Raw genomic sequence first — 25,374 nt, 5'->3', positions numbered from 1 at the left:
CCGTGAGGGATCGGCAGGGCCACCGCCACGCAGACCCGAGAGCAGAAAGTTTTCTCCAGTAGGCAGGACAAAGAAGTGCCTTGGCAACACGGAAGGTCAGCCAGGGTGGCTCAAAAGCCACTTGTGCAGCGGGGCTCAGACTTCCCAGGAGCTGATATTAAATCATAAGCCTGGGCCCCTCTGCGGGAGGGAAGCTGATTCTCTGCCTGCTCCAGCTTGAAAGACGCCAGCACCTCCCCACACACAGTAGCGCAGGGCTCCTGGCGGATAGAAGATTTCTGTCTTTTCTCTCCCTTTTAAACCTGTTACCCCACTTCCAAGAGTCAGCTTCAAGAGGCTGATGGAAAAGCTGCACAGGTGTAAAGAGCACTTCACGAGACCAGCATGCCTGCCCTGACTCCAAGACTGGAACTGAGCAAAGTGATTCAGGTCTGGGCGTCTGTGACTGTGGAAACTGGTCTCCAATACCTGGCTACTCAAAGTGTGGTCCGAGGACCTGCCGAACCAGGGGTTGATGAGAAAGGCACCTCCTCGGGCCCGCCGCACCTTAACCAGATTCCCAGTCAAGTTCAAGGGTCCTGCTGAGCCTCAGAGCCTGGCGGAGGGGACTTGGGGCAGCTGGACCTGCAACCAGGTCTGCTCCTGGGGGTACCCCCTCCACACGCCCACTGGGAAGTGCTGAATGAAAAGGTTCTTGGGGGACCACTGCCAACAGAAGGACAACACCCGCCAGCTTGCCCTGGAGAGGGGCAGGGGGCGTGCTCCCGGCACCCCTCCCCCTCCTCTGCCACCTGCCCAGGCCACCCTGCTTCTCTTCCAACCCCCTCCTCTCCCAGGGACACCTCCTTCCAAACTGCATGTGGCTGCCCTTCCAGGCCCCGCGCTCGGCTCCTGGTGGCCCCAGACCCCAGGCCTCCAGCCCCGCCAAAGGCACCGCAGGCGAGAAGAGCCGACTCACTTCGGTGCCCTCTCAAGCCCCCTCTCCACTTCCATCAGCCCTGCAGCCGCTGCTGGTTCTCCGGGCTCCACTCCGGAGTCACTTCCTGCTTCCCTCCAGGCACACGTGTCCCCGGCCACCAAGCTCCGCCCCGCCCGCTGAAACTGGCAGATCCGGCAGGAGAATCAATTTTCTGGTTCACAGCCTCTGCGGGCTCGGGAAGACACTGGGGCGGGTAGAACTGAGAGCTGCACAACCCTGGAAGCCACAGAAACCCAGGGAAACAAGGCCCTGCAGCGGGCCTGATGTCAGTTAGGTTGCTGCATTCTGGCGGCGTGCCGGGTGAGCAACAGAGCATGCGACCTGCAGTCTCCACCATCAGCGTCATTCTTTAGATCAATGGTCCTCAAATTACAGCATCCAATGGAACCACCCCCAGAGACATCAAAATGCAGAATGCTGGCACCCTCTGAGCTTCTGGTTCTGGAAGCCTCTGCAGAGGTTTTCTGTTCTGAACTAGTCGGGTTGGTGCTCTGATCCTAGAGCCCTTCATCGAGAACCAGTGCTTTGCTCTCCTGGCCTTCTAGGAAAGGACCATAGGGTGGGGTTGCTAGGTTTAGTCAAAAATATCCAGTCAAGTTTAACTGGATAACTGGATATCCAGTTAAACTTGAATGTTAGGTAAACAACAAATAATTTTTGAGAGAAGCCTGGCTAGCTGCAGTTCATGAGCTCACAAAGAGTCGGACATGACTTAGTGGCTGAACACACAGCACATATCCTGTGTGTTCCTTCTCCAAGCAACTCACTGTTATCTGGGACATATTTCTGCTAAAAGCGTATTTCACATTTGTTGCTTATCCGAAATTCAGGTGTAACTGGGCGTCGGGTATTGTATCTGATGACCCTTCCAGAGGGTACCCAGAAACACTGCCCATAATCACTGTGGCCACAGACCAGAGGATCAGATAGGAGCATCCCTCTCTTGACCAGAGAAGTCAGTCGTGGACACTGGTGACCGCACCATATCCTTCCCTTCCAAGAAGGGAAGACAGCATGGTGACTGTAGGTGGTCTCTGCCCTCAGGAGATTCTCAGACACAGAGCAGAGCCAGGCCAGCTATCTCAGCTCAAGCCGCCATAAGAAAACACCAGGCTGGGTTGCTTAAACACTGGACATCTATCGTCTTACACTTCTGGAGGCTGCAAGCCCAAGACCAGCTCAAGATCAAGTGCAGATTTGTGCCTGGTGAGGGCTCTCTTGCTGGTGTGCAGACAGCTGCCTTCTCACTGTGTACTCACATGGCCTTCTCCTGGTGCACACAGGAAGGAAGGGAGATGGATGCATCTCTCTCTCTCTTCCTCCCTCCCTGCTCCCTCCTTCCCTCTCTGTTTCCCTTACAAGGTACTGCAGCCTAGGCTCTGGAGTCAGGAGGAAGCCCCATACAGCACGTGGGTTTCCATGGATAAATCCCATATTCCTCTGGGTCTCAGTACCCACCTTCCCATCCCAGGTCTGTGAATAATCAATCATTCTGTGCTCCCGACAAGCGACTGTAGAGGGAACAAAGTACCCACCACCCAGCCGGGCCCCCACCCCCGGCAGACTGGAGGGTCATTGTCCTCAAGCTCCACCCTTTCATTCATTTATATTATATTATATATACTATGGGGCTTCTCTGGTGGCTCAGATGGTAAAGAATCTGCCTGCAATGTTAGAGACCTGGGTTCAGTCCCTGGGTGGGGAAGATCCCCTGGAGGAAGGCAGGGCAACCCACTCCAGTATTCTTGCCTGGAGAATCCCATGGACAGAGGAGCCTGGCAGGGTGCAGTCCATGGGGTCACAAAGGGTCAGACATGACTGAGCACCTAACACTCTCACTTATATACATACATTACATATTATATATATATATACACATGTATTTTATGAGCCTTTGCTTGCTCTGCTGGGTCCCAGCACATGGAGATCAGCTACGGACACGTAGGGCGGGCTCGCTCAGCCCCTCTGGGCTCTTGTTTCTTTCCCTTTCCTGAAGTCTGACCACTGACATGTCAGGAGGACTAAGATAAGCCCCTGAGCCTGGGGCGCTGGTTCTTTCAAAGTGTGGATGGTAAACTCGATTGAACTGGCGCTGATATGCGGAAGGGATTAAGGAAGTGAAAGTAATAGGCAGCTCAAAGAATGCTATTGAAATATCAGGGGTTTTTATCGGTCGCTCTTTTAGGGGATTTCCTAAGTATACCCCACTCATATATCCAGAATTCATCCATTTTGCCCAAAATAATAGCTCTGGCTCATCATCTTGCCCTGACCATGGACTTCATCTCCCCGATGAAGCAAATGTTAGTGTCAGCGGCTCAGTCCTGCCCAACTCTTTGTGACCCCCTGGACAGTAGCCCGCCAGGCTCCTCCGTCTATGGGACTTTCCAGACAAGAATATCGGAGTGGGTTACCACTGCCTCCTCCAGGGGATCTTCCTGACCAAGGATCAAACCCACATCTCCTGTGTCTCCTGCACTCCAGGTAAATTCTTTAACCGCTGAGTCATCAGGTCCCAGACCATCCTCCAAAGAAGAGTCTAAGTAATTTTTTAGAGACAGAAGTCCAGCCCTCAGAGGGCTCCTTGTGCCCTTGGAGTGAAACTCTAGCTGCCTCCCTCCACCTAGGAAGCCCTACGTGACCAGAGTCTGCTCACCTTTGACCCACCTGTACCCCTCCCTCACTCTGCTTCAGCAGGCTGCTCTGCCTTCTCCGGGAACAGTGCACTTATTTCCTCCTGCCTCAGGGCCTTTGCACATGCTGTTTCCTTGAGCACACTGCCTGGAGCCTCCACCTGGAGCACCTGTCTTCAGGTCTTCACCTGGCTGGCTCCCTCCTGTCATGTGGGTCTCAGTTCAAGTGTCACCCCCACAAAGAGGCCTTCCTTCAATGCCCTCTGTGATACAGCGCTTCCAAGCCCTTCTGCATCATCTCATGGCGCTTCTCACTCTCAGGCATTCTTATTTATTCAGCCCCCTGAAAGATGAGCTTCTGAGAGCAGGACCTTGTCGGGAGTCTGCACGGCTGTGTCTCCAGTGCAAGGCACGTAGTAGCTGTTCAGTATTTACTGAATATTGGATAAGTTGTCCAGATACAAAAGTGTTATTCATTGGCTACATTTTACACATTAAAGACCTTCCTGAGAGTTACTGATACCAAGCAGGGCCTTGTGGGGCACTCCTGTGCTCAAGGCCTTTCTGTGTCCCCCATATCTTACAGAAAACAGCCTTCATTCAGCCTCCATGACCTTCCCTGAGTTCCAATGGGCAGATTGAAGCAGTTGCTAATCAGGGAAGGGAGGGGATGCGAGGCCAGGGAGAACTGTTTCCCTATCAATGGATACACATCACAATATTGTTGAGCTGTTCTGCAGATACTGAAACCCCTCCAGGTGGGAGAGGTTAGCGATTAACAGTGGTATGCTGCCCACCAGCATGCAGACCCCAGACCAGCTGGAACCTAAAGGCTGATGATACTGATGGTGCAGACCCCCACTGACCTCACCACCAACCCATCAGAAGAACGTCCACCAGCTGACCGCGTCCTCTTTGAACCATTACTATACAACTTCTCACTGTCTTCTCCAAGTGGGGACACACAGGCCTGAGGGTCTTGCCCTGCCGTGGCCCCCTTTGCCTGGCAAAGCAATGAAGCTATTCTTTTCAATTTCACCCAAGAACTCTGTCTCTGAGATTCGATTTAGCACCGGTGTACAGAAAGGCTGAGCTTCTGGCATCATTATGAGAAAACAGCGTTTGTGTACCAGATCACACGGTCCCGGCTGCTCTCAACGTAAGTCAACAGCATCCCAAGGGCAGTTTTGCCCCCCGGGGGGGACGTGAGCAGATGGGAGGGAACCAGCGGGCAGAGACCAGAGATGCTCCTACCCATCCATCAGCACCCAGGACAACCCCACAACAGAGAATTATCTGACCCAGAACAGCAACAGTGCCGAGATTGAGACGCCCCAGCGTAATCCCATAAAATAAATCTTCTTAGTACGGAGTGATGATAAAACCCATTCTTTAAAATTTAATGAGGCCTTCAAGAAGCATCCAGCTTCAGTTAAGGCAGTAGTTAGCATTTGATTCCCCCTAAAATGCAGGAAAGACAAGAACCAACCGCCCAGCCAATGTTTACATTCCAGTCACTGCAAAGACACGCCTACAGGGACTCCTCTGGTGGCCCACCGGTTAAAACTCTGCACTTCCAACGCATGTTAGGAGGGGAGATTCGATCCCTGGTCAGGGAAGTAAGATCCCACATGTTCCACTGCATGGCGGGAAAAAAAAGTTTTTTAATTTAATTGAAAAAAAAAGAATTAAAAAATTATACCTACCATCAAACCTCCTAGGTGCTCAATTCCCTCAACTCTTCTGGGTTCTGATTATTTAAGGTTCTGATGTCAGGACACTGTGACATCACTGCTACTGCTGCTGCTAAGTCACTTCAGTCGTGTCCGACTCTGTGCGACCCCATAGACGGCAGCCCACCAGGCTCCCCGGTCCCTGGGATTCTCCGGGCAAGAACACTGGAATGGGTTGCCATTTCCTTCTCCAATGCATGAAAGTGAAAAGTGAAAGTGAAGTCGCTCAGTCGTGTCCAACTCTTATCGACCCCATGGACTGCAGCCCATCAGGCTCCTCCGTCCACGGGATTTTTCCAGACAAGAGTACTGGAGCGGGGTGCCATTACCTTCTCTGCTGTGAAATCACAGGGCTTCCTAAGTAGAAATGCCTGGGATGGCTTTGGCAATGAGTCCCTGGCAGGTGGAACAGGCCTGGTTGTTCCTGACACCTGCTCTCCAGCATGACTGATCAGCTGACAAAGAGGAAATTCCAACCTGCCTTTTATCTAAAAACCATCCAAAGGAGCCAAGAGCGACCTGATGCCACTTTTCTGAACCTGGTACAGGGAAGAGTTGCCCTCGAGGGCTTGGTGGGGAACTGAGTAAGCAAGCATGACACCTTTCTCATCTTTGTTCAGATGATCGATTCTGAGCCTGCAGCAGCGAGGCCGGAAGGAGGGTATAAAGACACAGATTCTCTAAGTGTCCGTCAACAGATGAATGGATAGAGAAGATGTGGTATAGACACACAACGGACTGCTGCTGCTGCTGCTGCTGCTGCTAAGTCTCATCAGTGGTGTCCGACTCCTAGCGACCCCATGGACTACAGCCTACCAGGCTCCTCTATCCACGGGATTTTCCAGGCAAGAGTACTGGAGTGGGGTGCCATCGCCGTCTCCACAATGGACTATTGCTTAGCTATAAAAAGAGTGAAATAATGCCAACTGCAGGAACATGAATGGACTTAAAGATTATCATACTAGGTGAACTAAGTCAGACAGAGAAAGGCAAGTATCTGGTTTGCCTCTATGTGGAAGGGCTTCCCTGGTGGCTCAGTGATAAGGGTGCAATGCAGGAGATGCAGGTTTGATCCCTGGGTCAGGAAGATCCCCTGGAGAAGTGAATCGCAACCCACTCCAGTACTCTTGCCTGGGAAATCCCATGGACAGAGGAGCCTGGCGGGCTACAGTCCATGGGGTTACAAAAGACTGAGCAACCAAACAATAAAAAATACGTGGAACCTTAAAAAATGGTCCAGGTGAACTCATTTACAAAACAGAAGTAGACTCACAGACCCAGAAAACAAAACTATGGCTACCAAAGGGAAAAGGGAGGGGAGGAATAAATCAGGAGTTTGGGTTTAACATGTACACACTACTGTACGTAAAATATATAATCAACAAGAGTCTACTGTATCGCATAGGGGACGATACTCAATATCTTGTAATAACCTATAATGGAAAAGAATATGAAAAAGAATAGATTTATATATATGTGTAACAACCACTTTGCTATACATCTAAAACTGACAACATTGGAAGTCAACTGTACTTCAATTTAAAAACAAATAAATTTTTTAAAAGACAATAACATTTCAAAAGAAGAAAAAGAGAAGTATAGGTTCTACGGATTTTATACAAACCTATTATTGGGAGAGAAGTTTCCGGTATCGGGAGAGATATTTAAAATGCAAACCCGAGCCTGCTCAATTGCTAGCTTTAATATGATATGGAATTACTACATAAAAAATTACTACATAAAAAGCACCACTGATTAAATATGAAATCAACCCTGTCTCTGAGATGATAACTGGCATAAATCTGTTTTCCATCTTTTCCACATTGGCTTTAAACAACTCTCCCGGCATCTCACAAGGAATTCTATGGAACTGAATTTTGGTTTATTAAGGGTGAATCGCTGAACAAGTAAATTCTGCTTTGAGCCTGTTCTTCTAGAGCTGTATGGATCACAGAGCAGCCTGCTGGTTCATTCGGTCACTCAGCGAATGTCTGCTGCACGCCTGCTCCTCGACAGGCACTTCTGAGGACTGGACACACACCAGCGAAGAAGACGGAGAACAGCTGTGCCCTCACGATGCTGCCAGGCCCAACGTCGCAGGCACTGCCTTGAATGTGTGTTGTAAGTGAAGGCTTGTGGGACTTCCCCGGTGGTCCAGCGGCTATAACTCCGTGCTCCCAATGCAGAGGACCCGGGTTCGATCTCTGGAAAGGGAACTTTCCAGATTAGATCCGACATGCCACAACTAAGAGTCTGCATGCCACAACTAGAGATCCTGTGTGCCGAAACTAAGGCCTGGTACAGCCAAATACACAGACACGTAATCTAAGAAAAAGAATGCTGCTTTCTTTAATTAAAAAAAAAGAAAGAAGGAAGGAAACCAGTGTACCAGCACCCAGGATTTCCTCTTTTTCCAGGGGTCTATGAAATGGTTACAAATTGAAAAAAACATACTGGGTTTTGGCTCCCCCCAACCCCCCCCCCAAAAAAACCCTGCAGATTATTAATAAGTGCTTAACGAAATGTCTATAAAACCTTGTTAATTATTGACTTTGGTATTCATAAAAATTTAATTACATTCGAACAACAATCTGAGGCTTAGCTTTACTCCCTTCAAGAGAATCCTTAAGTAGGCACAACAATGGCCAAGAAATCACAGTCAGTCAGAAATTAAATAAGCTTCTAGCCAAATCACTTCAAAAGCAAAATTATTTTTACAAACTTTTTGATTATTTTACGGTGGGTGTGAGGTGGGGCTACTTAATGTGGAATGCGGGAGCATTTTAATATGCCTGGTACAATCATTCAGGATCCTAAGAGGCCCCAGGGACTGGGAAGGGAGCCAGGATTCCAAGAAGCTTTATTCCTCTCTCCAGTGGGAATAGAAACCAAACTCATCTTGTGTGGATTTGCTGTAGATTGCGGAGGGCTGGTGATAGGGACAAGGGTAGGGCTGGGTGAACCTATCCAGAAAGGATGGTGTTTTCCTCCTGTGAGCATAACCCCAGGGGAATGGGACAAGCAAGAAGGAAGGAAGGAAGAGGGGAGCAGGAAGGGCAGGGAGGGAGGCAGGAAGGAAAGAAGGAAGGCAAGAAAGGGAGGGGAGAGGAAGGGACTAAATTGCCTCTCTGCCAATGGCTACTGCCTCAACCTAAGAGGGAGGTTTCCTAATTCAGTTTCCATTCTTGGACTTCTACTGGGTGAACTGTTTTTTGGTTTTGTTGTTGTTTAGTCCTAAGTCGTGTCTGACTTTTGCAACTGTAGCCTGCCAGGCTCCTCTGTGCATGGGATTTCCCAGGCAAGAATACTGGAGTGGGTTGTCATTTCCTTCTCCAGGGGATCTTCCTGACTGAGGGATCAAACCCAGGTCTCCTGCATTGCAGGCAGATTCTTTACCGCTGTGCCACCAGGGAAGCTATCAGGTCACACGTGAGGCCACACCACAACATTCAGTGCCAGGAAGAACCTCTGAGAGCCTCTGGCCCCCACCTCTCACTTCACAGATGGCCGCAGAGACCGAGACAAGGAGCTGGAATCCACCTCTCCCATCGGCCCCCTTTCCGCCGCGTTCCACACACCGTTGTGAGTCCCTAATCCTCCCAGGCTGTTGGGTTAGAGTCACAGCTTTCTGGCTCAACCATGAAAATGATTATTGTCAGTGAGACTATGGGGAGACAGGTCAGAATACTGGAGCGAACAAAAATGTTTCGAGCACTTTCCATGAGGAACCAATAACAAACAACCCACACTCCCAATCCTCATCTAATACATCCTGCAAGCAAGAGGGATGGATGTTACAGTCATTTTCATGGTGAGACAGACTTCTACTACTACGAATATTTAAAAATACTATGTCACTGAGAATTCACAGATTCACCCTGGCCTTTTACCCGAAGTTGTTGTCATTGGTGAGGTTTACAGTCTTGCCACATATTCTGGAAACGTCAGCCGGGACCTGCAATAGATAATACAGATAGAAAGCCTTACACAGAAAAGGTACTAAAAAATAAATAAATAAATAAAAATCACCTGTCTAATTAAATGGAATGATGAAGCCAAGCAAATTGCCCTGGACCCTCTGCTCCCAATAATGGGGTGGATCCATCAGTGTGACTTCTCAGGAACTCTTTTAATAACATGATTTAAAATATGAGGGAGAAAAGATATTGATCATTCTAATGCTCAAAAAAAGGGACAGGTCAGTAAATTAAAGAACATAAATGCAGCAGACTTTTAGGCAGTTAGTAAAAATGATAAATCCAGACTTCCCTGGCGGTCCAGTGGTTAAGACTCCCCACTTCCAATGCAGGGGGTGTGGGTTCAATCCCGGGTTGGCAAACTAAAATCTTACAGTGCCTGGTCGCAAGGCCAAGAAATTTTCCTTAAAAGATGATAAACGCTGTAACAGCTTAGGAAACGATACGGGGCTCTGTGATAGAAGCAGTAGAAACATGCCGTCTGTGGGGCGTCCCCGGTGCTCCAATAGCTGAGACTCCAGTTTTCCAGTGCAGGGGGGCCCGTTTGGATCCTTAGTCAAGGAGCTGCATCTAAGAGTTCACATGTCGCAACTAACGTTTGGTGCCGCCAAATAAATAAACAAAATTTAAAAAGGAAAAATATACAGTGGCAAAAAACATGCAAGTAACAGAAAAACTAGAATTCATACCAATTAAAGCAGTTGGGCGATGAGACTGAAGAGCTTTTCCCCCTTTCTATAACGTTATGTTCCTTTTATCATTTAAACACATTTCAAGAAGATATAAAAGAAGGGGAATACAGAAAAAAGGCTCACGGAGCTGAAATAGTAAGACTGAAGGTCAGTAGTGAGACCCACTTTAAGGTCTCCTAACTCTCTGCACAAGCCTCTCAGTCAATCAAGTGGACGCGGCGCTTATATCCAAAACCCCCTGGAGGCTTTGGACAGCCAGGTTCCCTTGAAAATGTCCACGATTTGTCTTCATCAATCATTTCCCATGGATTTTCTCCACCTCATTAGTTCTCCCGCAGGCCAGCTGCAGGGTGAGACTGTCGGCACATGACGAGAACCAGAGGCCCCAGGACGCCCCCCCACTCCCTCCCAGAGCCTGGGGACTGTCTGTCGCCACCAGGCAGGGCTGTCACCCTGCAGGCCGCGCCTCCTGCCTTGCAGCTCACAGACAGATGGCTGGCAGGGGCCTTGGCTCGGACACAACATGGGAGCCCCGAGGTCCCTGCAGACGCGGGGGCACCCGCCCCCTACCAGAGGCCCTGCCTCGGACAGTGCCGGACACTCCCTCGCTCCTCCCAGGAGACCACATGCTCGGGGCAGAGCGTCCACGTCTAAAGCTCCTTTTCTCCTCCATCCCGACCCAGAAGGGCACACGGTTCGGGGCCCTGACACATACCCAGCTGCCGTCAAGCTGCCACATGACAGTTGGACATTAGAATGTTGTCTCTGGAGTTGCCTGCATCCGGGGTGGAGATGGCTACAGTGAGTTCTTCCAGAACCTTCCATGGCCACAGCGGGGAAGCACTCTAGTCAGTCTGAATACCAACATCTACTCTGGGATCATTACAACAAGCATGTCTAACCTGGTCTGTAACCCTGTTCTCTCTCTAAGGCCCTGGGGGTCTCCAACCACACTCCCCTCCAAAAAGGAATTTGAAAGCATTGAGTGCAACAGAGCTTCAGATCAACATGAGATACCAGGCTCCAGACCTGAGAGGCCGTCACTCCAACCAAAAGCAAAGAGATTGGATGTGAGCTTGCCTTTGCACTTCCCTGGTAGCTCACATGGTAAAGAAACTGCCTGCAAAGCAGGAGACTGAGGTTTGATCCCTGAGTCTGGAAGATCCCCAGAGAAGGAAATGGCAACCCACTGCAGTACTCTCCTCTGGATAATTCCATAGACAGAGGAGCCTGGCAGGCTACAGTCAGTCCATGGGGTCACAATGGAGCAACTGACACTTTTTCACTTTGCCTTCAACTTTGAGATACCTTAACAAGTGGTGGTGCTCAGTCGTGTCTGACTCTTAGTGACCCCCATGGACTGTTGCCCACCAAGCGCCTCTCTCCATGGAATTTTCCAGGCAAGAACACTGGAGTGTATTGCCATTTCCTCCTCCAGGGGATCTTCCTGACCCAGGGATCAAACCTGAGTCTCTTGCATCTCCTACACTGGCAGGCAGATTTTTTACCACTGCACTATCTGGGAAGTCCATTTTAACAGTGGATAAACCACATGACTAAACAGTCCCTTCAAGCTCAGGAAGCTCAAGCTGGGAACTGCAGCTGCAGGAGCGGGGAATAAGTGAAACCCTGGTCCTTGACTCTAAGAAGCCAGGAAAACAACAAATAAATCCACACAAAGCAGTTAACTATGTGAGTAGCTCCCAACCCTTGTCCATCGCTGGTTATCGTGGGTACCAATCCGGTTTTCAGCCCTAAAGGGAAGGATGGTGACTGTGTACCCTCGCTCTGGTGAACAGAGAAGGCACAATAAATATTTGTTGAGTAAATGAGATGTGACCTGCATTTTTTAAAGACTTAATTTTCATAGTGCACGCTCCCAGGCAAGACTTCTAGAATGCCGTCTCACAACACCTCTTACACACTAATTTAATCAAAGAAGTTGAGTGCAGCTGCTGCTCCAGGAGGCTGGTGAGACTGGAGGGGACAGGGCTGGCATGGGACTTGCAGAAGGGCCCACCCCGAGGAGGTCTCTTCCCCCAAAATGCTCATTCATTCTCTTCTCTTGAGGATGCTTCCCCATCTTTGAACCCTTCTGGGACCAGACTGTGGCATTTCTCTGGTGGCTCAGGCAGTAAGAATCTAAGCAAAGTGCAGGAGACCTGGGTTTGATCCCTGGCTTGGGAAGACCCCCCAGAGAAGGCATTGGCAACCCCTTCCAGTATTTTCACCTGGGAAATCCCATAGACAGAGGAGCCTGGTGGGCTACAGTCCATGGGGTCACAAAGAGTCAGACACGACTGAACAACTAACACACTCGGTGGTTACTACTCAGCTGGAAACCAGTGCCACACCCATTAAATGCTGAGAGTTTTACAAGGGAGATTATTAATGGCTGGCAGACTGAGGGCGGGATCCCACAGAGCAGTGAAAGCTGTGAAGGGACAGAGAGGAAAGAAGGCATTTACTTTCTTCTGGCTGACTCAGGCTGCTTGCAGGATCTCAGTTCCCCTACCAGGGATCGAACCTGCGCATCCTGCATTGGGAGCACAGACTCTTAACCACTGGACTGTCGGGGAAGTCCCGGAGAAGGCATTCTTGATGGGATACTGGTTTAAACAAAGCCCAGAGACAGAAACTAGGGGGAATGTTCAGCTATTAAAAGTCACTCCGTCATGTCCCACTCTTTGTGACCCATGGACTATACAGTCCATGGAATTCTCCAGGCCAGAATACTGTAGAGAGTAGCTGCTCCCTTCTCCAGGGGATCTTCCCAACCCAGGGATCGAACCCAGGTCTCCAGCATTGCAGGCAGATTCTTTACCAGCTGAGCCACAGAGGAAGCCCAAGTAATGGAGTGGGTAGCTTATCCCTTCTCCAGTGGATCTTCCAACCCAGGAATCGAACTGGGGTCACCTGCAATGCAGGCAGAATCCTTACCAACTGAGCTATCAGGGAAGGCCTATGTTCAGCCAACTGCATGGAAATGGGCTGAGTCACAGCAGGGAGGGTTTAGACACAGCTTAAGGATTCCACTTGAGATCATCTGCAAAGTCTTGTCAACATGGACCCTACACCCCTACATCCCATGGTAGACTTTAATTATATAAAACCTTGGACCTTAAAAAAAAAAGAGTCATACAGAAAGTCCTGGCGGTTCAGTGGTTAGGACTCAGCACTTTCAATGCGGTGGTCTGAGTTCAGTCCCTGGTTGGGGAAATAAGATTCCACAAGCCACTTGGTGCAGCCCAAAAAAGAAAAAAAAAATGAGTCATATATTTGTCACTCATTGGGAATATAAACTACTCAAGAGTCTGGAAACATCTCACATATTTTTTCCTACCCACCACAAAACTTTCCCTCGGGGCAAAACCATTGAGAACTGTGTGTGTTTGCATTTTAAGTCCCTCAGTCTTGTCTGACTCTTTGTGACCCTCTGGACTTTAGTCCCTCAGGTTCCTCTGTCCACAGGATTTTTCAGGCAAGAACACAGGAGTGGGTTACCATTTCCTCCTCCAGGGGATCGTCCTGACCCGGGGATCAAACCAGTATCTCCTGTGACTCCTGCATTTGCAGGGGGATTCTTCACCTGCTGAGCATTCAGTCAGGAAATGCTGGAAGTTTTAGAGTCGTGGAGTGGCCTGGGAAACGGTGGGGAAGAATCTAGAAGCAGCGGGTAACAAGGATGGGAAGAAGGGAAAAATAGGATGTTCAGGGAACCGTATGGTTCACAGGGAGAGAAGTACAATCCTCCTGGTAACACAAAACTCGCCCCGATGTTAGGAGGTGGTATTTCCTGACATCACACTTGCTTCCATTCCCAGAACAGAGGAGGAACTAACATAACTAAATAAAAGGCTTCCCTTGGGACTTGCCAGGTGGTCCAGTGGTTAAGAATCCGCCTTCCAATGCAGAGGATGCAGGTTCCATCCTTGGTCCGGAACCAAGATCCCGCAAGCCTTGGGGCAACTAAGCCCGAGTGCTACAGAGCCCTTGTGCTGCAACTGAGACTCCACACAGCCAAATAAATAAGTAAAAAGGCTCTCCTAGAGTCCCCACAGCTCGGGAATCAGAGCCTTTCTCACTAAAAGAAATTTGCAAATCCAGCCTCGCCTTCCCTGGGGCTACAGTGGGGCTCACAGGGTGACCAAACATCCAGGTCTCAAAGGACTGATGGATTCCCTGGATGCAAGACTTTGGTTTCTTTCTTTTCTCTTTTTTTGCAAGTGAAATATATTTATCAGCCCACTTAATAATGCTTTTTGACATTTAAGAAACTGTTTCTACGCGGTCCTGTCCCAAGACACATTTACACACACATGCTGCCTGCACCATCAGAACTTACAGTCTGAGCAAGAACCAGGCAGGGTCCAGTGCGGGCTCCGTGGCATCCTCTACTAACAGGAAATTAGTTTAAAATATAACAGGGATTGACACATACATATCACCATATATAAGATACACAACCAACAAGGACCTACTGCACAGCACAGGGGACTCGACTCAGAGCAGAGTTTCAAAGTCTACTCAGTCATAGACGTTGGGCTTTAACTGGAACGGTTCTGGGCAAACCAGCTCGAGTGGGTCTCTGCACACACACGACTCACATGAAGGAAAGCTGACTCTTCCTGCACAAGTTCTGCTGGAAACTTCCCATCACCCAGACTGAATGGTGGCTGCCACAATCCCTGTCTCTCAGCAGCTTTAGGACCCCCGAAGGTCAAGGTCGTGCCTTGCTATCCCGTCAGTGACCTACGACTTTGCAGCCAGGGCTCCACCTTGCAGTGCCTGGGGGAGAAGCCTGGTGGAGACGTGGAATCTCAGGCCCTGCCCAGACCTACAAAATCAAAACCTACAGGTAACAGGACCCCCGGACATCTCTAGACATTCTCACACCCCAGAGCAGGAGGTCTGGGGATAAAGTTCCTTGCTTACGCAGTCCGTGGGTCTGTGCATATGCCGAAAATTTTATCTTTTCAGTATCAGGGTGTGTGTGTTGTGCACTCAGTCACTTCCGTCGTGTCTGACTCTGCGACCCTGTGGACTGTAGCCCACCAGGCTTCTCTGTCCGTGGGATTCTCCAGGCAAGAATACTGGACTGGGTTGCCATGCTCTCCTCCAGGGGACCTTTCCGACCCAGGGACTGAACCCTGGTCTCCTACACTGCAGGTGGAATCTTTACTGCCAAGTCACCAGAGAAGCCCCAATATCAGGAGAAACCATCCAAAGGTGGTGTTGAGCAAATCACAGCTTTTTATTATGGGCAACAGCATTCCTCTGCAGGAAGCCCACAGAGGATCCTGCTTCAAGGCTCATTTTACTTCCTCCCTTCAGTCTCTCCTCCAGATTTCAAGGAAGAGCCTGCATGTAAAGCAATTATCCTCCAATTAAAAAATAAATTTAAAAAGTTTAAAAAGAGAGAGACTACAACAGGCCAGAACAACATCTTCGATCCAGTGGTTGCTGGGTTCATTAGCCAGCACTTCGTCCACTGCATCACGGCTCATATTTTGTGCCAGATGATTCCTTTTTTTTTTTTAATTTTTTTCCCTTTCAGCTATGCCACCAGCATGTGGGATCTTAGTTCCCTGACCAGTCTTCGAACCTGAGTCCCCTGCATTGTAAGTGCAGGGTCTTAACCACTAGACGGCCAGGGAAGCTCCACGTGTCAGAGCATTCCCTGTTGGGGTGTCCAGTCCCTGGGAGGAGGTCTAGCAGCATCCCTGGCCTCGGGGCACTGGATGCCAGGAGCAGTCCCCTCCCAGCTGTCATGACCAGTAATGTCTCCTAAGGCGCAACAGCAGTACCCAGTTGAAAATCATCTGAGACAAAGAGGAGACACTCTTGGGGCAGCAAGAACCAAAGGGAGAGATTAGGGCACTTCTGCCTGCCAGGGAAGGCGTTCAAGTCTCGGAAACTAGGTCAGGCTGATCCCTGGAGGCTCCTGGAGAGAACCAGCTGGGTGTCCCGGGGCCCATCCCACATTCAGGGCGATGGCTGACTGGCTGACTGCAGCGACGCTAATGAAGACGAACAGCCCCGCTGCCCCCGGCTCGGCCGCCTGGCCCTCCACTCAGAGCTGCTCTTTATTACCATTTAACCGCAGAGACGAGGAAGGCCTTTCTGCCTTTTTATTAGAGTGTCATGCTGAATGACATCAGAGGCTTGGTAACAGCACTGCTTAAGAAAAGAAAAGGAAAAAAAAAAGACTGGATAGTTTACATGTGAATCACCAGAGTAAATCATCTGAATCTTCAGCCCCAAAACACAGCCTGAGACCCTGGCCCTGGCAGCTCCATCCCCTACCCTGGGCCGTTCTGTCCACTCTCTGAGTGACCCCAGGAAACGTGGGGACGGGAGAAGCTCCCATCTCTACCTCCAGGCCCACCTGAGCCACACGCTCCCTCAAGAAATGCAAAGAAGGTTCATGACTCTCTCTTGTTGATATGAAGATGCGTGAGGGCAGAGAGGATGAATTGTGAGATTGAGATTGACATATATACACGATTGATACTGTGCATAAAATAGATGGGGCTTCCTTGGTGGCTCAGATGGTAAAGAACCCGCCTGCCAACGCAGGAGACTGGGGTTCAATCCCTGGGTCAGGAAGATCCACTGGAGGAGGGCGTGGCAACCCACTCCAGCCCTCTTGCCTGGAGAGTCCCCATGACAGAGGAGCCTGACGGGCTACTGTCCATGGGGTCGCAAAGAGTCGGACACGACTTCGCTGAACAACAACAACAGAAAACAGACAACCAGTGAGAAGCGCTGGACAGCACAGGGGACTCTGCTCAGTGCTCGTGGTGACGCAAACGGGAAGGAAAGCCAAACAGACAGGATACATGCACTCGTATAGCTGAGTCGCTCTTCTAATCACCAAAAGCTAACACAGCATCTTAAAGCAATGACAGTCCAATAAAAATGTTTTAAAGGAGAAGAAGATGCAGGAACCAGCACCCCACCCGCAACATGGCCTCTGGGAAATCCGATTCATCTCACAAGGTCACAGCTGCCGACAGTCACATGGCAGGTGGGAAGCAGCCATGACAGCCTGATCAGGCTTAGGCATAACGTTCTCCCTAGGGTCTTGGACGTTGGGAATAAGCAGAGCGGGGATCTTTTGGCCCCTGGGAGATAGATGATCACAGAGCATGGGTGAGGAGATGGGCAGTAACATTCCCGAAGGAGGCAGAGGGGGCCAGTCTTATGTCCACACTGAAAGTGTGATCCCTGGACCAGCAACAGCATCCTGCATGAATGCAGATGCTCAGGCCCCACCCCAGCCTTACTGAGCCAGCGCCCTGGGGATGGGTGTCCAGCAGCCTGGGGTCCCGCCAGCCCTCCAGGGCATCTGACGATGCGGGTGAGGCGCTCCTCTGCATCTCCAGTTTAAATCAAGAGATTAGCACCAATCGTTTTTCTTTCTTTTATGGATTCTTGTAAGGAATGCTACATTAGCAACACGCTAGATGAGGACTAAACTGTACAAGAAAAAAAGATGCTGCCTAAATACACTGACCTGAAAAGCCAGATGTGAAGAAGTTTCATGAAATGGTGCTTCTTCCAATTATCTTTAATTATATTCCCTTATATCTATTTATAACATATATCTATGTATATGTATATCTTCCTTCAGGGCTTCCCTGGTGGCTCAGCAGTAAAGAATCTATCTGTCAATGCAGGAACCATGGGTTTGATCCCGGGGTTGGGAAGATCCCCTGGAGAAGGAAATGGCAACCCACTCCAGTATTCTTCCTGGAGAATTCCAGGGACAGAGGAGCGTGGTGGGCTATAGTCCATGGGGTTGCAAAAGAGCTGGACAAGAGTGAGGACTAAACAAGAACAATATTTTCCTTTACGTGTATGTAGTAATAGAAAACAAAGCATAGATGAGTTCTTTTAATAAGTAAAACTTTAAAAATCTCTAATTGGGAGAAGGCAATGGCACCCCACTCCAGTACTCTTGCCTGGAAAATCCCATGGACGGAGGAGGCTGATGGGCTGCAGTCCATGGGGTCGCTAAGAGTCAAACATGACTGAGCAACTTCACATTCACTTTTCACTTTCATGCATTGGAGAAGGAAATAGAAACCCACTCCAGTGTTCTTGCCTGGAGAATCCCAGGGACGGGGGAGCCTGGTGGGGTGCCGTCTATGGGGTCGCACAGAGTCAGACACGACTAAAGCGACTTAGCAGCAGCAGCAGCAAGTTTAATTAAGCAAGTCATATAGTTTGGAGCTGTATCTTTTTCTTTCTCAGTGGTTCACAAAATGGTGCCTCCTCGGGTTGACGGAGCCTTGATTTAATAAAATGCATATTCTCTTAGCTAATGTTGCTTGGTCTAACTGAAATCTCTTGTGACACAGTTGAATCCTTTTCTTCGGCAAGATAGACTGTAGTTAGTCACCATCTTCAATACAGGGATGTGTCCTGCATTCAGTGATGATGAACGAGCATTTTCTCAGCTTTATCTTCCTTCGAGAGGCTCTTCCTCTGGACCCTACATCAGTCGCAAGCCTCCTGGCATCACCGTGACCTTCCTCAGATGCTCCTCGTCAGTTACAGAGCATCTGCATGAAAGTATGGGGAACACAGACAGGCTGGGCTGGACATCTGGACAACAACTGTGCTGCTTGCAGAGGCCGGCTCCAACCCCTGAAAGTGAGTTCAGGGTGTCTGCGAGGGCTTCCCTGGTGGCTCAGAGATAAAGAATCCGCTTGCAAAGCAGGAGCCATGTGTTCAATTTCTGGGTCAGGAAGATCCCGTGGAGGAGGGCATGGCAACACACTCCAGTATTCCTGCCTTGCCGGGAGCCGGCTCCCTGGAGAATCCCATGGACAGAGGAGCCCTCACAGTCTAGGGGGCTGCAAAGAGTCGGACACAACTGAAGCAACTGAGCAAGCGGGCGAGCGAGGTTATCTTGGAGGGCCTGTGAACTCAGAGACAAGCATCCTCTAGGCCCTGGCACCCCAGAATTCTCAAGGAAGTCAGCGGGCACATCAGCATGAGAAGCAGCCCTCAGGGACACGCAGGCTGCCGGCCCACAGCCTCGCACCTTTCGCCCCGAGTTCTCTCGAAGGGCTGGTGTAAAGCTCCGAGGTCCTTCGGTAATCTGACAGGAATTGACTAGAGGCTAAAATAATTGCTTCACGGTCAGATCAAAGCAAGCCAGAGGGAAACGGGACAGGAGCCTGGTGGTCGACTTGTCACAGAGAGCAGCAGTGGGCTGAGCCCTCCGGCCTGGCCTCTGGAAGCAAGCCCGGCCTGGAAAGAGAGACAGGCCCTTTTTCTTCAGGCACCGGAGAATTAGAAAGCTCAGCCGCAAAGACGGCCTGAAGGAGGCATGGAAGCGGAATAGGGGCTTGGCGTTGAGCACAGTCCAACACAGTGGGCTGTTACACTTAGAGGTGACGGGTCAACGCTCACTGATTGACCGAGATGTGGATAAGGCTATGGATCTTGGGATCAGCATGCTGCTAAGTCGCTTCAGTCATGTCTGACTCTGTGCAACCCCATAAATGGAAGCCCACCAGGCTGCCCTGTCTCTGGGATTCTCCAGGCAAGAACACTGGAGTGGGTTGCCATTTCCTTCTCGAATGCATGAAAGTGAAAAGTGAAAGTGAAGTCGCTCCGTCGTGCCCGACTCTCTGCGACCCCATGGACAGTAGCCTGCACCAAGCTCCTCCGTCCATGGGATTTTCCAGGCAAGAGTACTGGAGTGGGTTGCCATTAAGCGTCTGCCTGCAATGTGATAGACCTGGGTTTGATCCCTGGGTCGGGAAGATCCCCCAGAGAAGGAAATGGCAACCCACTCCAGTACTCTTGCCTGGAAAATCCCATGGACGGAGGAGCTTGGTGGGCTACAGTCCATGGGGTCACAAAGAGTCGGACACGACTGAGCGACTTCACTTTCACCTTCACATATTGAACTCTACATTTGATCAACTGCTTCAAGTCTAGTCATCATTTCCATTGAAGGCTCAGTCATATACTTGGTAATACAAGAAATAATAATCTTGTGAAACAACAAGGGATCGGCATAAAAAACGTAAATAACTTGCAGCATGCAACTTCTCTGTCTTCCCTTGTGGAGGGGGTGGAGGGCAGGGTGGTCGTAGCGCTGCGCTTGGTGGGCTGTGCCTTTCCTACGAGAACCAAAGCTCCAAAGCAGAGTGCTTGAATCACCGCCCCCAAAGAAATGAACCTGCGCTGGAGGTGGCTCAGAAATAAATCTGCTTAATTTACCGATGAATCCATCGGCTCAGAGCCCTCCTTCTAGCTTAGACCACCCGGGGAATGTGTCTAAATTACATACGACAGCTAACACGCCACCTTGCACGAGGTCACGCTTTACACACTGAACCCTCGTGTGATGTCTCAACAACGGATGACGCTGGTGGCTGACACCGTGCTCATGCCCCCACACTAAGGACCGCAGCATCTAGGATGGCAAGGTCTTCTGATTGAGGATAGCTGCCTGGGGAGACGCCTGGGGGAAGCAGGGCCACCAGTCCTTCCCTGTGTCAAGGCAGAGTCACAGCGGAAAATCACCTCCTTGGCTTATCTAAGTCAGTGGCTGAACCCAATCAGTGCTCCTCTGCTGAGCCGGGGGTGTGGCACACCAGATATACAGAAGCAGCCCATATGGCCTTCCCCAAGGTGGACGTGTGGCCTCTTCTTGAACCCCACCTGTGACGGGGACCAGCCTAGGGAAAGTGGTACGTCTTCCCCCACAGCGTTTCCTCCCAGCAGCCTGGTCTCTGGCACCTCCTACATCTCTTTCCTGTGACCTAAAGGCAGCATTCAGGTCATCCCAATTCTTCCCTCCTCCAGCTTAAATACAGGCGTTTTCCACTGTCCTCCTGACGACCTGGCCCCGGTCCCTCCCCACCCACACGGTCCCCTCGGGTGTGGCTGGGCTGAGCGCACGCACACTTTCTGGGAGCCCCCTGCCCGCCCTGCTTGGGCCACAAAGCTCGCTGTGTGCAGCCTCTGCATCTTCTTAGCTTCTACCTCATCCTTTCCCAATTTGGAAAATACCAAAAACAATAAAAAAAGAAAAAAATCACCACATATGTTTATGCATGTATGTTTATATATGTACCTGTGTACACGTGTGTATACATGTATGTGTACCCCACTCCAGGATTCTTGGGCTTCCCTGGTGGCTCAGACAGTAAAGAATCCATCTGCAATGCAGGAGCCCTGGGTTCAATCCTTGGGTCTGGAAGATCCCCTGGAGAAGGGAAAGGCTACTCACTCCAGTGTTCTGGCCTGGAGAATTCCATGGACAGAGGAGCCTGGCTACAGTTCTTGGGGTTGCAGAGTTGGACATGACTGAGCAGCTGAGCACAGCACACCACATGTATGTATACAAACACCCATATACACATATATACATGTGTACATGTGTGTGTACATATACGTATATATATAGGTGTGTGTATATGTAGAAGATTCGGGTTCAATCCCTGGGTCAGGAAGATCCCTTGGAGAAGGAAATGGCAACCCACTCCAGTTTTCTTGCCTGGGAAATCCCACGGACAGAGGAGCCTGGCGGGCTACAGTCCAAGGGGTCACAAAAGGGGTCACGAAAGACCTGGACACGACTGAGCAGCTAAACAACAACGTGTGCCGATGTACCAGTGTGCCCCAGAGAAGCGCGGGGTCCTGCGGCAGAGGGCCTGAGCCCTCTTACGGACGGCGCCTCTACTTCCCCACCTGAAAAACAGGAGACTCAGAGCTGCCAGGAGGCAGACGCTGAGCACAGACCCGAGCCGCCTCTTTATTTTTTTCAAGTTTTTTTAAAAGACGCTTACTTAAAATTTATTTTTATTTATTTACTTTTTGGCCACGCCACACAGCACGTGGGATCTTAGTTACCCGACCAGGGATGGAGCGCACGACCCCTGGGATGGAAGCTTGAAGTCTTAAGCACTCGACCACCAGGGAAGTCCCTGCCCCCACTCTTTAGATGGAAGCTAGTCTGTGGAATTCCATAGGTTCTGTGTAAGCCACTTCCCTCTCTCTCTCGCATCTAACCACCAACTCCCCTTCTGATTCACCGCTCTTCGGGGCCCTTTTGTCTTCCTCCCAAGCCCTCTTGGTCTCCTGACCATGCTCTTCTTTCTGAACCTGACAGCAAATCCTTTTGTTGTTTTAATTGAAGTAGAGCTGATTACAGTGTTGTGTTAGTTTCTGCTGTCCAGCAACATGGTTCACTCATACACACACACACACACACACACACACACATATTCCTTTCATATTCTTTTCCAGTATGGCTTATCACAGGAGATGGAATATAGTTCCCTGTGAGATACAGGAGGACCCTGCTGTTCCTCCATTTATATATAATGGCTTGTGCCCACTAACCCCCACGCCCAGCTCACCCCCCGCCCCCACCTCTTGGCAACCCCAGGGCTGCTCTATGTCTGTGAGCCTGTCTGTTTCACAGATGAGGTCGCGTGCGTCGTGTTGTAGATTCCACGTAAGTCCTGTCATGTGATAACGGTCTTCTCTTTCTGACTTACTTGGCTTAGTACGGTCGTCTCTAGGTCTGTCCATGTGGATCCTGGCAGCCCATCTTTACGTGCAGGCACCCTGCCCTCTGTTTTGATCCACACCTGCCTGGGATGTTGCCCCAGTGGGCAGCTCTCAAGCCCCACCCCGCTTGCCCGAGCGTCAGGCCCACTTGGTGAAAGTCTTGTTAAAATCCCAGAACATCTACCAGCCAAGGAAGCCGATGGAGAAAACTCATGTGTAACCCAGCGCAGCTTCCCTGAGGCACACAAACCGGCTACAGTATAATCTACTCCAGGAACACACCCTGGGACTGGCAGTAAGCTAACAAGCCTCGGTTTGAAGTCTTTTCTTTCTTTACTATTTGGAAGACACAGACAAAAGTGAACGTTCCTGGTCTTTTGCCATAACCTCCCTTCCTTGTGTTCTTCCAAAATCTTCGTGTGTGTGCTCAGTCATGTCCAGCTCTTTGTGACCCCATGGACTACAGCCCACAAAGCTCCTCTGTCCATGGGATTATCCAGGCAAGAATACTGGAGTCGGGTGCCATTTCCCTCTCCAGGGGATCTTCCTGACCCAGGGATCAAACCCGAGTCTCCTGGGTCTCCTGCGTTGGTAGGCAGATTCTGTACCACTGAAGTGAAAGTCCCTCAGTCATGTCCGACTCTGTGACCCCATGGACTATACAGTCCATGGAATTTTCCAGGCCAGAGCACTGGAGTGGGTAGCCTTTCTCTTCTCCAGAGGATCTTCCCAACCCAGGAATTGAACCCAGGTCTCCCGCATTGCAGGCAGATTCTTTACCAGCTGAACCACAGGGGAAGCCCCTTTACCACTGAGTCACCTGGGAAATGCCATCCTTCCAAAATCCTACTCAGCAAATCCCTTCAAATTGCATCCACAGTTCTCTGAGCCATGAGCATAGCTGTTCAGTCATGCCAGCCAGAATTTGTTTTATTCCTTGGCGATTTCTGGAAATGACTTAATCCCCGTCTCCAAAACCCACACCTGAGCCTGCACTTCCATAAGCAAAGATCTGAACCTATTGCCACCAAACTGCTAACCCCCAACCCCAAATCCAGAGCCCAGAGGCAAAGGGCAATGCATGCGTGCGTGCGTGCATGCGTGTTCAGTCACTTCGGTTGTGTCCAACTCCTTGTGACCCTATGAACTGTAGCCTTCCAGGCTCCTCTGCCCATAGAATTCTCCAGATAAGAATAACGGAGTGGACTGCCATGCCCTCCTGGTTGGGATCTTCCCAATCTAGGAATTGAACCCATGTCTCCAGCATCTCCTGCACTCCAGGTGGATTCTTTACCCACTGAGCCACCAGGGACACCCCAACGGCAACACAATTAGCCACAAACAACCAAAAGCACAGGCTCTGCCAGTGAGGAGGCTGGCACTGGAACTGAACAGGACCGAAGCTGCTTCATGACGATTTTTCCACTGGGTGCAGTGACCTTTCGATCTATGTTTATTTGGAAATGACCTTTAAGCAGCAATCAACAAAAATGAAATGCTTCAAAGGAATAAATTAGATAATGCAGATGTTCCCCAGTGGTAAGTTATGCCCAAGGAATATGAGGGAGCATAACAGCAGCTTCGCCCTGGGAAGCCACCATCCAGTCTGTTCATTAGTCTAATAAGTGAATACAGAGTTCTTGAAGCCCTTGTCAATCAAACCACTGAGGACTTGAAGCCAGGCTGACCTGGGCAGGAAACATGATTATTTCCAGAATGGAACCCAAACGACCAGTTGACATTTCAGTTTCATTCTGTCTGGAGCAGAGGGACCTTTGTTACTTGGATGCCCAGTAAGTGACGTGCCATCTTCCGGGGGAAAAACATCCCAAAGGTCTGGGCCAGGTGGCATCCTGACGAGCTCTGCCAGGCCCCATCCGAGTCTCATTTCAGTGGAAGACGCCATTCACTTACGTTAATGGGCTCATTACTGAGCATCTAACGAACAGCGGGCTCTTCAGGAAGTGCTGGAGAGGCTTAAAGGCTAGAGAGAACGTAGCCCCTCGAGGTCCAGGCCGTGGGAGACGCCTGGGCTCTGGGCCAGGGAGGCAGGACCCCACCCCCCCGACCAGGCCATGGTTCTCCTCTCTACTGCGCCTGCTCCACTCTTTCTCTCCCACCACCCTGTTCTGCTCTTTCTTGCTTATACTGAACCTTAACAATGATGGCGGTCTAGGAATCATCAAACTGTGACCCATGGAGTTTAATGAATCGCTCACTCTGAAATAGTAGAAGCGCCTGAAAAAAGAAGCTCAGAACCAAGGGCTCTGGCCTCCTCTGCATCTGATGAGAGAATCAGAGGGACTTCCCTAGTGGTCCAGGGACTAAGACTCCACGCTCCCAACGCAGGGGTCCTGGGTTCAATCCCTGGTCAGGGAGCTAGATCCCATATGCCCCAACTAAGAGTGGGTATTTCAGATCTCACCCCTACCCCCACTCCGAGGACAGCCAAGTCCCACCTCCACTTTTAAGAAGGACTGAGGGAGGTCCTTAGCCGCAACTAAAGGTCCCACATGCTACAATGAAGATCGATGACCCTTCGAGCCACACCTAAGATCCGGTGGAGCCAAGTAAACACATAATTTTTTTTTGAGAGAGAGAGAATCCTAGAAACCTTCTGAACTTCAATCCCAGGACAAATACCCCCTCCATGCTCTAGGGCATTTACCAGGGGGACCCCTTGGGGAGGACCCACAGAGTGAGAGGGTGGGTCCCTCTCCCCTGGACACCTCTCCTGGCTCACAACACCTGTCAGAGTCCCCAAGCAAAGGCCGCCTCCCTTAAGGGCCTCCAGGGGGCAGATGTGAAGTCAGA

The 25,374-nt window shown here is 50.3% G+C and overlaps 1 protein-coding gene across 3 annotated transcripts in view; it reads right to left on the bottom strand.

Annotated features, from left to right (window-relative positions):
* Positions 1-1,105, bottom strand: part of SLC39A11 (solute carrier family 39 member 11) — a 289,518-nt gene extending 288,413 nt beyond the window's left edge. For all 3 annotated transcript variants that reach the window (XM_070774168.1, XM_070774170.1, XM_019982119.2), the window contains exon 1: positions 959-1,105. The gene's annotated coding sequence lies outside the window, so the exon portion shown is untranslated. The remainder of the gene's footprint in view (positions 1-958) is intronic.
* Between the last annotated feature and the right edge of the window lie 24,269 nt (positions 1,106-25,374).

This window comes from Bos indicus, chromosome 19, assembly GCF_029378745.1.
Source record: "Bos indicus isolate NIAB-ARS_2022 breed Sahiwal x Tharparkar chromosome 19, NIAB-ARS_B.indTharparkar_mat_pri_1.0, whole genome shotgun sequence".
Taxonomy (NCBI): Eukaryota; Metazoa; Chordata; class Mammalia; order Artiodactyla; family Bovidae; genus Bos; species Bos indicus.
This window is presented reverse-complemented; position numbering and strand designations above follow the sequence as displayed.